Raw genomic sequence first — 14,751 nt, forward strand, 5'->3', positions numbered from 1 at the left:
ACAGTTGTTTTATACATGCTTGCAACGTTATTGGCGGCTTTTTGGCAACCCATTCTGATTTGAAAATGGAGGGTTTCTTTGCTTGATTCCTAGCAGAGAAAGCGTTTCATGAATGTAGTCTGTCTAAGAATGCTTGGGTTTTTATTTACGTTTTGGAAATCTCGAAGCATTCTTCGAGGAAGTTAAAGTGTTGCAATAGCTTTGTCCGTTATCTGTTGGACCCCATTTCAGATTGTTTTTAATATTGGCGCTAACATATTTGACTGCTGGTTCTTCGCCTAAGTAATTGCAATGGAGATCGCAGTTGGTTACATTTAGTTTACTAAAATAATGTTGCAATTTTCTAGCTGAAATGGCATGGCTCACTGTGTTTTTTTCTATCTAGATAGCGGATATAGATCTTTCCGACGTACCTCAAAACAATCAGTTATTGTTAAGTTGACAATAGAAATTTCTGCTAATAAACATACTTTCTCGCCTACGTGCATAAAGTGGATATTTTTAAGTACTTGTTTTGGTCTGAAATTATTTCAATGTTGTTAACTTTAACCAGCAAATGCACTCTTCATAGATACCAGGCTTAAATATGTGTATTTCCGACACGCTTTTCGTCGTCTTCAAAAGACTCATCAGTGATGTCCACTTAAAAAAGATTTCAAAACCCAAATTAGGTATGAAGTTGAAGAGCGTTGAATACCCAAGATTCCGAAAGGATTTGTTCCAGATAATGAAATCTTTTTTTTCTGTGGTAGAAAATTATAAGTATTTCGAAAAATGCAAACATTTGTTGACAGTTGATTCAAGATAATTAATTAGAAATGCAGCGCAAGATATTACAAAAGGCCTTTGTAAAGCCTTCCGTAATAAGCTAACAGTCGCTTAAAGATTTGGAAAAGCCTTAGTGCGAAATATTAGGCATCTTACCCAGGGTGATATTAACTATTATCTAGCATCTTGCTAATTAAAGATTAACTTATGCTGTCTCAATGTCCCTGTTGATAGTGGATGGTATATATCAATATCATTTGTGTGAGCACATTGTTAAGCGGAACTTATTTGAAATATATATTTCGTTTACCCTCAAAGTTGCCCTGTAAGACAGACATCGGAGGGAAAACGTGAGTTATCAGATAACAACACTTGTAAGTTTGCAAATACTGTATTCATTATTATTGTTGGTTGAAGAGGTCTGTTACACTATGCGGTATTTTTAGGGGTTTCATATTTAATAATAACAACAAAAAATGCTTGTCAAATAGACAGATTTTAACAAATCACAAAAATCAATATAAGATATCCACAGTACTTAAACATCCTATATCTGATTTTTTTGGTAAGTGTGCGATATGTGTTTTCTACCGTTGTGACAGTTGAGATTTGATATTTCCAACCTTGAGGCAATAATTTTATTTAAATTTAGAACACTTGACGGTCGTTTCAAATGTATAAAATAATTCTCAAGTTTTATGAGACATTGTAAGACCGTATGGACGTCGTTATCATTGACGTCACTTTAGCAAAATCAAAGGATGGAAGGCATTCTAACATCATGATTGAAGATCAATGAAGGTCTGAGAGAGAAAATATAACGTACCCCAGGTATTTTTTTTTTATAAAATGATAAATCAATATAATATCATATACTCAACTTTGCAGATGGGGTAAAAACTAAAAAACAGAATAATAATAATATTTGAAATTATTTTTAAGAATAAATTGATGGCCATATTTCATTTTACTCTCTTATTCGTATGTTCTTTATAAATAGAACATCTGTCACAAATGTAAATATATTTATAGCGTAAACTTTGAAAAAAGGATATTTGCGTATTACATAAATCTACTAGATGTTTTACTTATCTAGGCCATAAGAATCATATGTAGTACATGCATGTTAACTATTACATGTCGAATCAAAAATCCAATTCTCCAAAAAAGTTATAAAACTCTGGAGCATTTAATATTTTATTTCCTTATTTTATCCTTTCATTGCACAGTTCGTGTTGTTTATTCTTTAGTTTTCTATGTTGTGTCATGTGTACCATTGTGTGTCTGTTTGTCTTTTTCATTTTTAGCCATGGCGTTGTCAGTTTGTTTTCGATTTGTGAGTTTGACTGTCGCTTTGGTATCTTTCGTCCCCCTTTTAAAGATTTTTTATGTTGTGTTTTATAGGCTGTCTTTTGGTCATTTCTCGGGTGGTTCTTTTTTTGTCATGACCTTGTTAGTTCGTTTTCGACATTTGAGTTTGAGTATTCCTTTGATATATTTAGGATCTCTCTTGAATGATTATGCAAATCGTATTAGGCCTTAAATAAACTCATCATAGATACCAGGACTAAATTTAGTATATACGCCAGACGCGCGTTTCGTCTACAAAAGACTCATCAGTGACGCTCGAATCCAAAAAAGTTAAAAAGGCCAAATAAAGTACGAAGTTGAAGAGCATTGAGAACCAAAATTCCTTAACGTTTTGCCAAATACAGCTAAGGTAATCTATGCCTGAGGTAGAAAAGCCTTAGTATTTCAAAAAATTCAAAAACTTTTTAATACTTTCGATAACAGTAGTTATATATGTAGTGTTGATCTTTGAATATATCTAATATAAAAAAGAAGAAGATGTGGTTTGATTGCCAATGAGACAACTCTCCACTAACCATGTTTCAGAGCTTAAGTTGGATTCTGTTGTATTGCACATGTATCATTTTGAATCCACTTACTATTAGTTTTTAGATTACTTAAAATAAGTGTTAACAAAAATACCGAACTCTAAGGTAAGTTAAAAAAAAGTTGGAAGTCCATATGTAAAGGCAGTTGTATACCACTGATCAATAGTCATAAATCGGTTATGCGAAAACAAATCCTAGTCACACACCAAAAACCGTGTAAAACACATCAACTACAATAGGAAAATAACGAAACAACAGAAACACTGCAATATTCCTGACATGTTACAGGACATTTAAGAATAAATGGTAGGTTGGACCTGGTTTTATGGCTAGCCAAACCTCCCACATATATGGTAATGATAAAAATAATATACACATCAAATCAGACAAAAGCAAACGTTAGACGTTCAGAGCTAACGGTTGCATTCTGTTGTATTTTATACGTATCGTTTTAAATAGGTTATTAGTTTGCAAAACTTGCAAAATAAACAAATTAATAGCAAGATTTTGAACCTTTAATTTGTATTTTATACTCGGCTTATGATCGATTTGTCTGAGCTCAAAGTGTTCAGAATCTTGTGCATGGGGGTGATGGAATTCAAAAAGAGGGACGAAAGATACCAGAGGGACACTCAAACTCATGGATAAAAAAACTGACAACGCTGTGCTAAAAAGGAGAAAGGACAAGCAGGAAAACATAGTACACAAGACACAACACAGAAAACTAAAGATTATAAGTAACGCCAACCCCTACATAAAACTTGTGTGATCTCATGTGCTCTAGACGGGTACGCAGATCCTGCTCCACATGTGACACTCGTTTGACTATTGTTTACCCACTGGTTTAATGATGATTTATGGGTGTAGTCTCTCATTGTTTCTGTTGAGTTAATAGCTGATAATAAATATCAATGTCACTAATCTTTATGATTATAACATGCTTTGATCAGGAAAATATGACTTTATATGTTATACCAACGTATTGGACTTTTTGTTTACACGATACAATAAAGACTTTCAACTGTCAAGATTTAAGTTGAGTAAACCTATTCTCTCGTAATATTGGTTAGTTAGAAAAACTACTAGTTAACGAAAATATGAAACTATACTTGTTAATGAAATACAAATTTTAAGAAAAACGATGTTTTGGGGGTATTTGATTGTTTTTGTAATCTCTAATTCTCGGAATTCCTTGGAACCTACATTCAATACAGTATGGGGAACACGGTCGGTGTAAACTTGTCCTCGCTAGGCTTCCAAAATATGGTACATGTATATGACCATTTTTTCAACAACAAAATATCTCACAAATAGGCTTTGAAAATCTGTTTGAAATGTTTGCTTCCAAAATATTGTATTTTGAAATTGATCATTTTTGTACATGGTTATGAAATACAAAATCGGACATTTCTGGATAACATAAAAACTTACCTTATATTCATATAGATAAACAAATCTACAAGTTTGATTTCCAAAGTCATAATACAACTATTTTCCAGTTAACATACAACATTTTGACAGCAGCTTGTACACACAGTTGAGATTGGCAATTTTGTCACTTGTCTTGTGGGATATTTTTTATATCAGAGATTTTCTATAGCCAAGCCAGTTTGTGTGAAAAAGATTTTTTTGCAAAAAAGTCATATCCGACATTCTGCTAACGACGTTGTGCTTATTAATATATGAGGACTTATCAAATTGTATGCTATAGAATCGTAGATGTATGTATATGCTGAACAAATAAAACAGAGTAGTTGTGTACCACTCTCTAGTTTATCAATTGGACGAAGTACGTCCATGCACTCTGAAGAAGTCTAAAAGAACCTTATGGGTCTTTTGTATGTATTAGAAGCGCTCGTCAAATAAAAAAAAACCCACCAAAATACATGTGTATCAAGGCGGAAAATATCATAATATTTTCATGATTTTATATCAAGATTGAAATTGAGGAACCAGTGAAGGACTCAGAATTTTACAAACCACAAGTTTTCATAGTTTAATAATAAAAAGTGATATATTTTAACTTTACCGAACGAAAGAAACAACGACATTGAAATATAGTCACAAACTTGCCTATGCCCATGTTGATGACACCGAGTTAGTTATTCGTTATAATGTTTTTCTTATATACGTACGTACTCATTTCAGTTTAAGAAATACATGTAACTAATAAATACATGTAACTATGGAAATAATTCGTAAATATAACTCAACATCCAGACACCTTATACGTTCAGGTATTTCACATTCAATCTTTTATAGTAATATTCTTTACAAAGCACAAAAATGCCAGTATTCACCTCAAAAGCTAACAAAACCTTTAAACAGTCTTTTTAGGAAGGGATGTAGTTTTGATACTGTTGTCAGGTCATTAAAGATTGCATATTTTGGCTTTAATATTGATTCACTTATAGGGTCTTTTCATCGGAACTACACACATTTATTCTAAAACCAGTTGTTTGCATGACACGGGTTATGTTCTTCTCATATATTTCATTATGGTATAATACTAAACCCCTAACAGGAGGGATTGTGCCTGATATTCATATGATGAAGACATAATCTTTCAATCAGTTTAATTGAGGTCTGGAGCTGGCATGTCAGTAACAGCTAATAGTCTGTTGTTATTTATTAATATTGTCATTTTGTTTATTTTCTGTTGTTTCATATTCTGAAATCGGACTCGGACTTCTGTGCGTATTGTTGTGCGTTTGTTTTTCTACATTGGCTAGAGGTATTAGGGGGGGGGTGAGATCTCAAAAACATAACCCCGCCGCAATTTTGCGCCTGTTCCAAGTCATGAGCCTCTGGCCTTTGTTAGTCTTGTATGATTTTTAATTTTAGTTTCTTGTGTATAATTCGGAGTTTAGTATGACGTCCATTATCACTGAACTAGTATACATATTTGTAAAGGGGTCAGCTGAAGAACGCCTACGGGTGCGGGAGTTTCTCTCTGCATTGAAGACCAATTGATGGCCTTCGGCTGTTGTCTGCTCTATAGTAGGGTTGTTGTCGCTTTGACACATTCCCCATTTCCATTCTCAATTTTATTTTTAATATTTGGGGAACTCATGTCACCATTGGATTTGTGTAAAATCTACAGAATAAGAGAAATAAAGGCAACAGTAGTATACCGCTGTTCAAAACTCATAAATCCAGGGACAAACAGCAAAATCGGGGTAACAAACTAAAACCGAGGGAAACGCTTTAACATTTCCCATTCGCATCCACTTGCAGGTGGCTATTTCTTTAACAAGAAATGTTGGTCACCCATAATTAAGTAATTTGTTGATAAGAGCCATGATAATAGACTTCGTTTGGTTTCATAAAATATCATCTTCTTTTATTGTAAGTGAGAGGTTTAGCTGGCTATAAAACCAGGTTCAATCCACCATTTTCTACATAAGAAAATATATGTACCAAGTCAGGAATAAGACAATTGAAAAGTAAAGGCAACAGTAGTATACCGCTGTTCAAACTCATAAATCCATGGACAAAAAACAAAATCGGGGTAACAAACTAAAACTGAGGGAAACGCATAAAATGTAAGAGGAGAGCAACGACACAACACTACAATGTAACACACACACACACAATGAAACCCATTCGTTTGATGTGTTTGAGCTTTTGGTTTTGCCATTTGATTAGGGACTTTTTGTTTTGAATTTTCCTCGCAGTTCAGTATTTTTGTGATTTTACTTTTCGCTATGTTAGATATAAAACAAGTCTTTCAAATCAAGTTTACTTTTATGTCCTAATCATATAGATTCATTTTTCGTCATCTATCGTCAGCCTGTCTGAGACGTCCTGTTTTGTATAAATTGTTTTCTGGTTTTCAGATACTATACTTGGTATGTCTCTTATTTTTAGGATCTTTTGAAGTATATATTTGAATTAAGGGTTAATAAATAATTCGCCATAGATTAGGATAGTTTGACGTATATTTAAAATCAGTCTCTGAAAGAGAAGTTTAGTTGTTTCTGAAGAAAGTCACAATGCGGCATATATCTTTACTTTATCTATCAACCCGACGTCATATAAATTTTTCATCAGACATATCTGTTGTTTTTCTGGTACCGTTATTAACGTAAAACAGTCGTCAGTCAGATAACCTAGGACATGTCAGTTAGCAAGCTTGGCGTGTGAGTTGTAAAAATGTATAAAACAACAGGCATTCAAGCCCTGAATCGCCCACCTGGCAAACAATGTCCACTAAGATTGTGAATCAGTGCCACCTGGCAAACAATGTCCACTAAGATTGTGAATCAGCGCCACCTGGCAAACAATGTCCACTAAGATTGTGAATCAGTGCCAAATTTCTCCATGGGTAAGTGTAAGGAGATAACCATTTGATATTCTTTTTTTTAGCGACATTATATATTTATTCATCAAATATGCTGGTCACATTGTTACTTCAAGAGTCCAAGCTTTTCTTAACGTATCTTGTAATATCCCACTGATTACCCAGATTAGTATATATATAATTAGCTGTTGATAAAATTTAAATGTATGTACAAATTGTACAAAACTTTTTTTGTTACTCGTCATTCATTTTTGCTATGTGCTTTGTCTATATGCCTTTTTATGTTTCTTCGTTATATATATGACAAAACTATGTACTTATACATCCCGTCATTGTATTATTGTATTGTGGTAGATTTTTGTATTATTGTTTTTAATTTAAAAAAAAAAGTATTTGCTCCGTATGCCATTTTTTGCTTCTTTGTTACATGTTTGTATGTTTTTAAGTGATAGAATTATAGCATAATGTTGACTACCGTATTGTTGACATTTTACCTATTAAGTCTGTTTTCTTTGTTCACGCATCGTTGTCAATATAAATGAATTCGATGCGACTGTCGTACACGTTAGATGTTTAGCTAGCTATAAAAGCAAATCCAACCAACTATTTTCTTCATAAGAAAATGCATGTACCAAGTCAGTAATATGACAGTTGTTATCCATTCGTTTGATGTGTTTGAGCTTTTGATTTTACCATTTGATTAGGGACTTCCAGTTTTGAATTTTCCTCGGAGCTCAGTATTTTTGTGATTTTACTTTTTTCTTGAAATACAACAGCAAGAATGATTTATGCATTTTCTTTTTATCTATTCAATATAGTGTATAACTCTTTAAAGTAACTTCGGTAATGGATTTAAATTCATTGTTCGGTTTCCAAAATTTCATTCTATGTATACTTAAACACAAATTTGAACTAAAGTTAAACATTGCGTTGTTCTATAATATAGAGAACAACATATGTGTCAGTTTGTACTTGAAATGGTCCCAGTTATTTATTTTCATTTTTTGTAAGGACAAGTTATTTATTTTAATAATCTCCCCTTCTCCTCTCTCGAATATCAATTGTTTCTATCCTAAACATGCATGCTGCCAACTTTTACCGTCTGGAAGATAATGGCTTAACCTAACAGTTTTTAAGATTTCCATAAAAAAAACCACACGACTGAACGCTCTGTTTCATTTCAGTGAAAACGGCCAGGTTTGTATTCAGATCAAAATTCAACACAACAGTTTTCTGCAAGGAACAATAACACAAAGTTTGGTTTCAATCTGTCGTGTAGTTTCAGACGAGAAGATTTTTAAAAGTATTTGAATAAAATCTTTCATTGCAATAAAACACGATTAAAGGACAATAACTCCAACATCCATTTATGAATCGTCATGAAAATTTTACCATGCTTTTATCTCATCATGATCAGAGACATATAATTCTATTATATGTCTCTGTCATGATTACCATTTTTCTATCAGGTCTGGACTATAACTGTTCCTCAAGACATTAAGTGGTAGATATCTTGGCAGTCGCATAAATGTCTGTTTTCAGTTTCTCAGTAGACTTATTGAAGACTTTTTTTTTTCGTAGCATTCATGTACTATAATGATTTTTAAAACGACATAACGCTTGTTATGTATGCTACCGATGTCAGAGTGACTACAAACTGATACCTAAAGGATGTTTTACTAGTTATAAAACCAGTATCTACGCACAATTTCTTTTCAAGTCTAAATGCCTTAACTAAGTGTGGAACGGGATGATTGTCCCTCAACTGTTTCATATTCATGAGTTAATGTATATATATACTCTTACAGATTTATCTTTTTTTGTGTAGCTTCCCTCTTTGTTCGTGTTCTAAGCGTTGGCAGGACACTTATTATTCATTTTAGACCGCTTCCGAAAAGTTGTGAGGCTTGTTTAGGGGGGGGGGTATCAATATCCCATATCCCATTAAGTTTTTATCCCAATATCCCATATCCCTATAATGTTCACCCCTAATATCCCAATTTATATTTTTTACAAATATCCCATATCCCTAATACTATTTTGAAATATCCGAAAAAATCATTATAAATTCATTCCCAAGCCCATTTATTTTCCTCATCATCAAAACGTCAACAATTTTGACTGGGAAAACAAAACTGTGTTAAAGGAATTTTACGGTGCATACCTCCAGTGTTAGATAAGAATATATGTGTCCAAAAGATGAAGTGTTCCATCTTAAAGCCTTGTATAACAATCTCTTTTTATGTGATCTTAAACGATAAATTTAGTGCAAGGCGTCTAATTGTTCAAACCGTGGTGCATATGACTTCACTTTCACTTTAATCAAGTTTCCCAAACAAAGTTTGGAGACTTATTGTTTTTGCTCAGTTCTTATTAGGTCTTTCCACCTTTCCGTGGAAAGACCTATAGGTTTTGTTCTGATTATTAAGGTCTTTCCTTTTTCTATAAGGAAAGACCTTACTGTATTTCTTCTGTTTATTATTATTCTTTTTCCGCCAAACTTTGACGAAGTTAGCAGCCTAAACCGTAAGACGTGTCGCTTTCATGTTCTCACTTTGTATCGGTGTCATGAATACCTATCCGGAACTCACCCTGTTAGTCGAAATATTTTGTCGGTTCGGAGTAATCCCTCCGAAACCAAAAAACCTTGTTATCGTTCCAACACCGTAACCGTAATAGATAGAAAAAAAACGAAGGGTGAAATTTGTTCAGGACCAGACCCCGGTTCTTCGTTACATTTGATTCGAAAAGATTCAACGACTCATTGGTAGGGTTATGCCCCTTTGAAAATTAACCGGTGTCGGTGGACCACCAAAACTCAGAAACCGTAAATCGTAGAGACCTAGGATCTTCACCATTCATCAACAATTCATGAGACTTTCAAAAATACCTCAAGGTCAAATGTGTATGTTGACCTTGACCTTTGACCTAACACCTTGTTATCAGAACAACTCAAAAACCATTATACTTACAGAAGTTTTAAATAGTGGAAAATGTTTGGGTCATTACGGCGCAACTTTGTTATATTTTGACCGAAGAGATTTGACCTTTTTTTAAGGGGCATAACACATGTTTTAGGTTTCTGGAAAGACAAAATCATCTTTTACTATAAAACCAAAGGTCCTAGACCCATGGGGTCTTCGGCAATGACATTGGGGACTAATGACCTTGACAAAGGTCAAAAGGTCAAAGGTCAAGGTCATGTCCCATATAGCGAATTTGGTGTTTTTAACCTTATTTAAAGGTTTTTCAGTGTGTTTTAAAGCTTTTTAATACATTCTACGTCTATTTGAACATGTATTTTACATTACAAAAGGAAAGACCTCTCAATTGTTCAAGAACAATTGACAGTTTAATTATTATTATTTTTTTTTTCTTCCGTCAGAGCACGTCTATATCAAAAAGTGGATATTTAGCATGCAAGTTCAATAACTCAAAATTTAACACAAGAAAGCTTTCTTCTAATGTACCTACATTACACTTAACTGTTGCAATATTTTTACAGCAGGCAAAATTTGGCACAGCCCTTGTTTTGCAAAGAAATAACACAACATTTGACTCTGTGATCTTGAACTTTATGAATTACATAGATCCCAATATTTTTGTTACTTTTTTTTACTTTTCTTCCTCACAACACCAGTAATAGAAAGAAAATATATTAATTTACATTGATTATTTAGTAATTATTCGTTATTAACATAGTTTATTCGACGAAATATCTACTTTTTGATATGGGACGTGCTCTGACATCCCTCGGCCCCAGCTTGTCTGACAAACAGCCGTTGCACATCAAAGCAATCTGTGAAACGTGGAGACCTCTGAAGATCCTCGTCACGTAAAAAATAAGAGGTAAAACACTAGAAAATATCCTGTAATCATATAAAGCATCAAAACAAATAAAAACATTGACAACAATAAGGCTCAACTCATCAGATAGATACATCTAATAAAAATCTCTGATTATTTCAAGAAAATTATCAATGCATATGAACTTATAATATATAAAAAGATGTGGTATGATTGCCAATGAGACAACTCTTCACAAGAGACCGTGTGACACAGAAAATAACAACTATAGGTCACCGTACGACCTTCAACAATGAGCAAAGCTCATACCGCATAGTTAGCTATAAAAGGTCCTGAAATGACACATGTAGAACAATTCAAACGAGGAAAACTAATGGCCTAATTTATGTGTAAAAAAAATGAACAAAAAACAAATATGTAACACAGCAACAAACGACAACCACTGAATTAAAGACTCCTGACTTTGGACAGGCACATACATACAGAATGTGGCGAGGTTAAACATGTTAGCGGGATCCCAACCCACCCCTTAACCTGGGACAGTGGTGTAACAGTACAACATAAGAACGAACTAAACAAATCAGTTGAAAAAGGCTTAACTCATCAGATGGATACAAATAGAAATACATCTTACAAAAACAGAGAGTGGACGTGACCGAGTACTTGTACATCCCATCAACAAAAAGACACCAAGTACAGATCTGAGAGTACTTGCAGTTACTGAAAGCTAGTTCAAAGCCAATTACAACTAATAAAAAGTAATGCATCTGAGACTAAATTATCAATCATTACACATCAAGCATCCAATGGCACGGTAAACAACATCTCTGTAAAAATTAGGATGTGCTATCCCGTTTGAAATAAGTTTCTACAGGTAGAACCAAACTTCAAAACCAAATCTAGAATTTAGTAAAGATTTTAAGTGATTTGTGGTTACGAAATCCCTGACTTGATAATTTACCAGTAATACATAGATTTCGTTCATTAAAATCCAAAAACGTTACAACAGACACGGGCATAGCGGAGGTGTTGTGATATACAAACACCGTAAGATAGTGTAAAGGAACATCACCATCCAAAAAAGGAAAATTAACAATAAGGAACGAATTATGGAAAGCAAAACAAATACTTTTAAAATTATCAGTACATATGAGCATATAAATAGATCAATACTTTTCGCTTGGTTTTAAATGACTTTAAAAAAAAAACGACAATAAACTCAATTAAAATCAACAAAGCACTAAAATGACCTTTAATATTAAACTTTTTGGGGCAATTTTATCAAGCAAGATGTAAATATTTCTGTACTCAACTTTTAAATTCCACTTATTTTTTTTCATGTTAAAAATTCAATATCCATATAAATGCATCAATATCCCATATCCCATTTACTTTTAGGACAAATATCCCATATCCCTAAAATTAAAATAGCAAATATCCCGTATCCCAATATACCCTATACAAGCCTCAGTTGTGCTCTGAATCGAATATATGCAAGGTTTTTCTATACTTCCAATATATTTCGACTTCAAACACTACTGAAGAGAGCCTATAACTCGAAACGTTTATATGCATGTTAATTTATACATCAAAAATTAAATGGGCATACATAGCCTACATATTATATATACCGTCTGATTGTTTCTTATACAACTACACTAGGTCAATTTTACTGGCACATTGTTAGATTTTTATTCCCCGAAGGAACTATCAGTACAGCAGCTTGTACAAAAATGTACATGATAAACATGATTCAAATCTTTTTAGAGTGGGGTGCTCATTTTCGCCGGGGACACAATTTCGCCGTTTAAGGATTTTGAGGTGTAAAAACTTCAAAGGATGGCTGAAATGGAAGAAATGTACCCGTAAATTATATTTTTATAACAAATATAATATTTTTTTAAACTGAGACAAAATTGCGGCTCCTACCGAAAATGACTGAAAAACGGACAACGATTTTCGGACAATTTCCTGAATAAAAAACACGATTTCAAAGAAGTATTTCTAAGTAAGTATTTGACTGAATGCCCTAATTTTGAATTCTTTATACCTTTGAAATGTCTGCTATTCATCTATAATGCAATTGATTTGATAAAAATTGTTAAAAGCTGCGGTTATTTGGTTTGAAATAGATGTGTAAAAACGGCGAATATGTGTCCCCCATTGACAAAACATCCGGAAATTTCAAACACCCTTTAATCTAACTTTTCAGATGATTTTCTTAAAACAAACCGGTTTTCAAGCTTAAGTATATTTTGCATTTGAAGTTATCTTCATATAGAAATATCAGTATACTTCAAAAACATTTAGACCTGAACATAAACTGTAGAAAACATGGAAAGATGTGGCGAAAATGAGCACCCCACTCTACGCAATTCGACAAATTACTCAAGTTGAAACTGATCTCAATTCAAGTTGAGAAGTTCAATGACAGCATGATGTTTGTCTTCTTTTTTTTAAACAGGTGTTACAATTGCGTTATTCCAATTATCTTACATTGACAAACAATAAAGTGTGAACATATCTATATTGGTCTATAATGTCTAAAATCATGATAATAGAACAAACATGGTAATTTTGAATTTTGGCGCTAACAACTTTTGAAGAGTTATCTTTCCCATTTGTTTACAGATGGCGTCGTGGTCGTTTCGGTACGTCAATGGCTGTTTATCATAGGAGCGATATCTTCGAAGATTCATGTTGTCGAAAAAACTATGCAAGCACGAAACATGTATATTCTGATTTGAAAAATGGTAAGCACATGTTGTGAATATTAGGTTTTTCCTTATTTTTATAGGTATTTGAACGTTGCAAATTTGCTCAAATGACATTTATTTAATATTGATTGGCGATGTCAAGATATCGATCGCTAGAAAATTTATGTTTTGCTGAACATTTTTACTTTTCATTTGTATTTGCATCAGTCTCTTTGGGTAAAAATGGAAAGTTGGACTACTTTTTGTGAATATGGGAGATTTTTAATTGTTCATTCAAGGTTAGTTTGTTTCATTCTTATTTGAAATGTGTATAAGGTAAGCCGGTTTTTGACAAATTATTTTTACTTTGACATTGTGCATAATTTTGTATACATAATTTCATTGCTTTAATATATTGAATACTATCCCACTTCATTTGCATTCAAGTCAAAAGGAGACAAAAGTTGTGATATATGCAGGTTCAAAATCAGAACCGTGCAAGTTAAAACTGATTAAATCTGGAAGTCTTATTTTATTTACAATGACATACATGTACCAAGTGCAAGGTTTGTACATGCATGCAATTTGTAGTGGAGTCCCAGGTGTCCGAGCAAAAGGTGATATATAACTACAAATGTACAATACACCTAAAGGGAGCTACCATTTGATTTTTATTGGGGGGGGGGGGGATATAAACAGCAATGATGTTCAGCAAAGTCAGATTTACAAATAAGTCAACATGACCGAAATGGTTAGTTGACCCCTTTAGGAGTTATTGCCCTTTATAGTCAATTTTTAACCTTTTTTCGTAAATCTTAGTAATCTTTTACAAAAAATCTCCTCTGAAACTACTGGGTTAAATTAATCCAAACTTGGCCACAATCATTTTTGGGGTATTTAGTGTAAAAAATGTGTCCGGTGACCCGGCCATCCAACCAAGATGGCCGCCATGGCTAAAAATAGAATATAGGGGTAAAATGCAGTTTTTGGCTTATAACTCAAAAACCAAAGCATTTAGAGCAAATCTGACTGGGGTTAAATTTTTTATCAGGTCAAGATCTATCTGCCCTTAAATTTTCAGATGAATCGGACAACCTGTTGTTGGGTTGCTGCCCCTAAATTAGTAAGTTTAAGGAAATTTTGCTGTTTTTGGTTATTATCTTGAATACTATTATAGATAGAGATAACCTGTAAACAGCAATAATGTTCAGAAAAGTAAGATTTACAAATAAGTCAAATTGACTGAAATGGTCAATTGACCCCCTAAGGAGTTATTGTC

At 33.2% G+C, this 14,751-nt stretch overlaps 1 protein-coding gene across 13 annotated transcripts in view; it reads left to right on the top strand.

Moving 5' to 3' along the window:
• Positions 1 to 13,396: 13,396 nt before the first annotated feature.
• Positions 13,397 to 14,751, top strand: part of LOC143082987 (MAP kinase-activating death domain protein-like) — a 66,398-nt gene continuing 65,043 nt past the window's right edge. For all 13 annotated transcript variants that reach the window (XR_012980526.1, XM_076259053.1, XM_076259056.1 and 10 more), the window contains exon 1: positions 13,397 to 13,529. The gene's annotated coding sequence lies outside the window, so the exon portion shown is untranslated. The remainder of the gene's footprint in view (positions 13,530 to 14,751) is intronic.

The sequence above is a fragment of the Mytilus galloprovincialis genome, chromosome 7 (genome assembly GCF_965363235.1).
Source record: "Mytilus galloprovincialis chromosome 7, xbMytGall1.hap1.1, whole genome shotgun sequence".
NCBI lineage: Eukaryota > Metazoa > Mollusca > Bivalvia > Mytilida > Mytilidae > Mytilus > Mytilus galloprovincialis.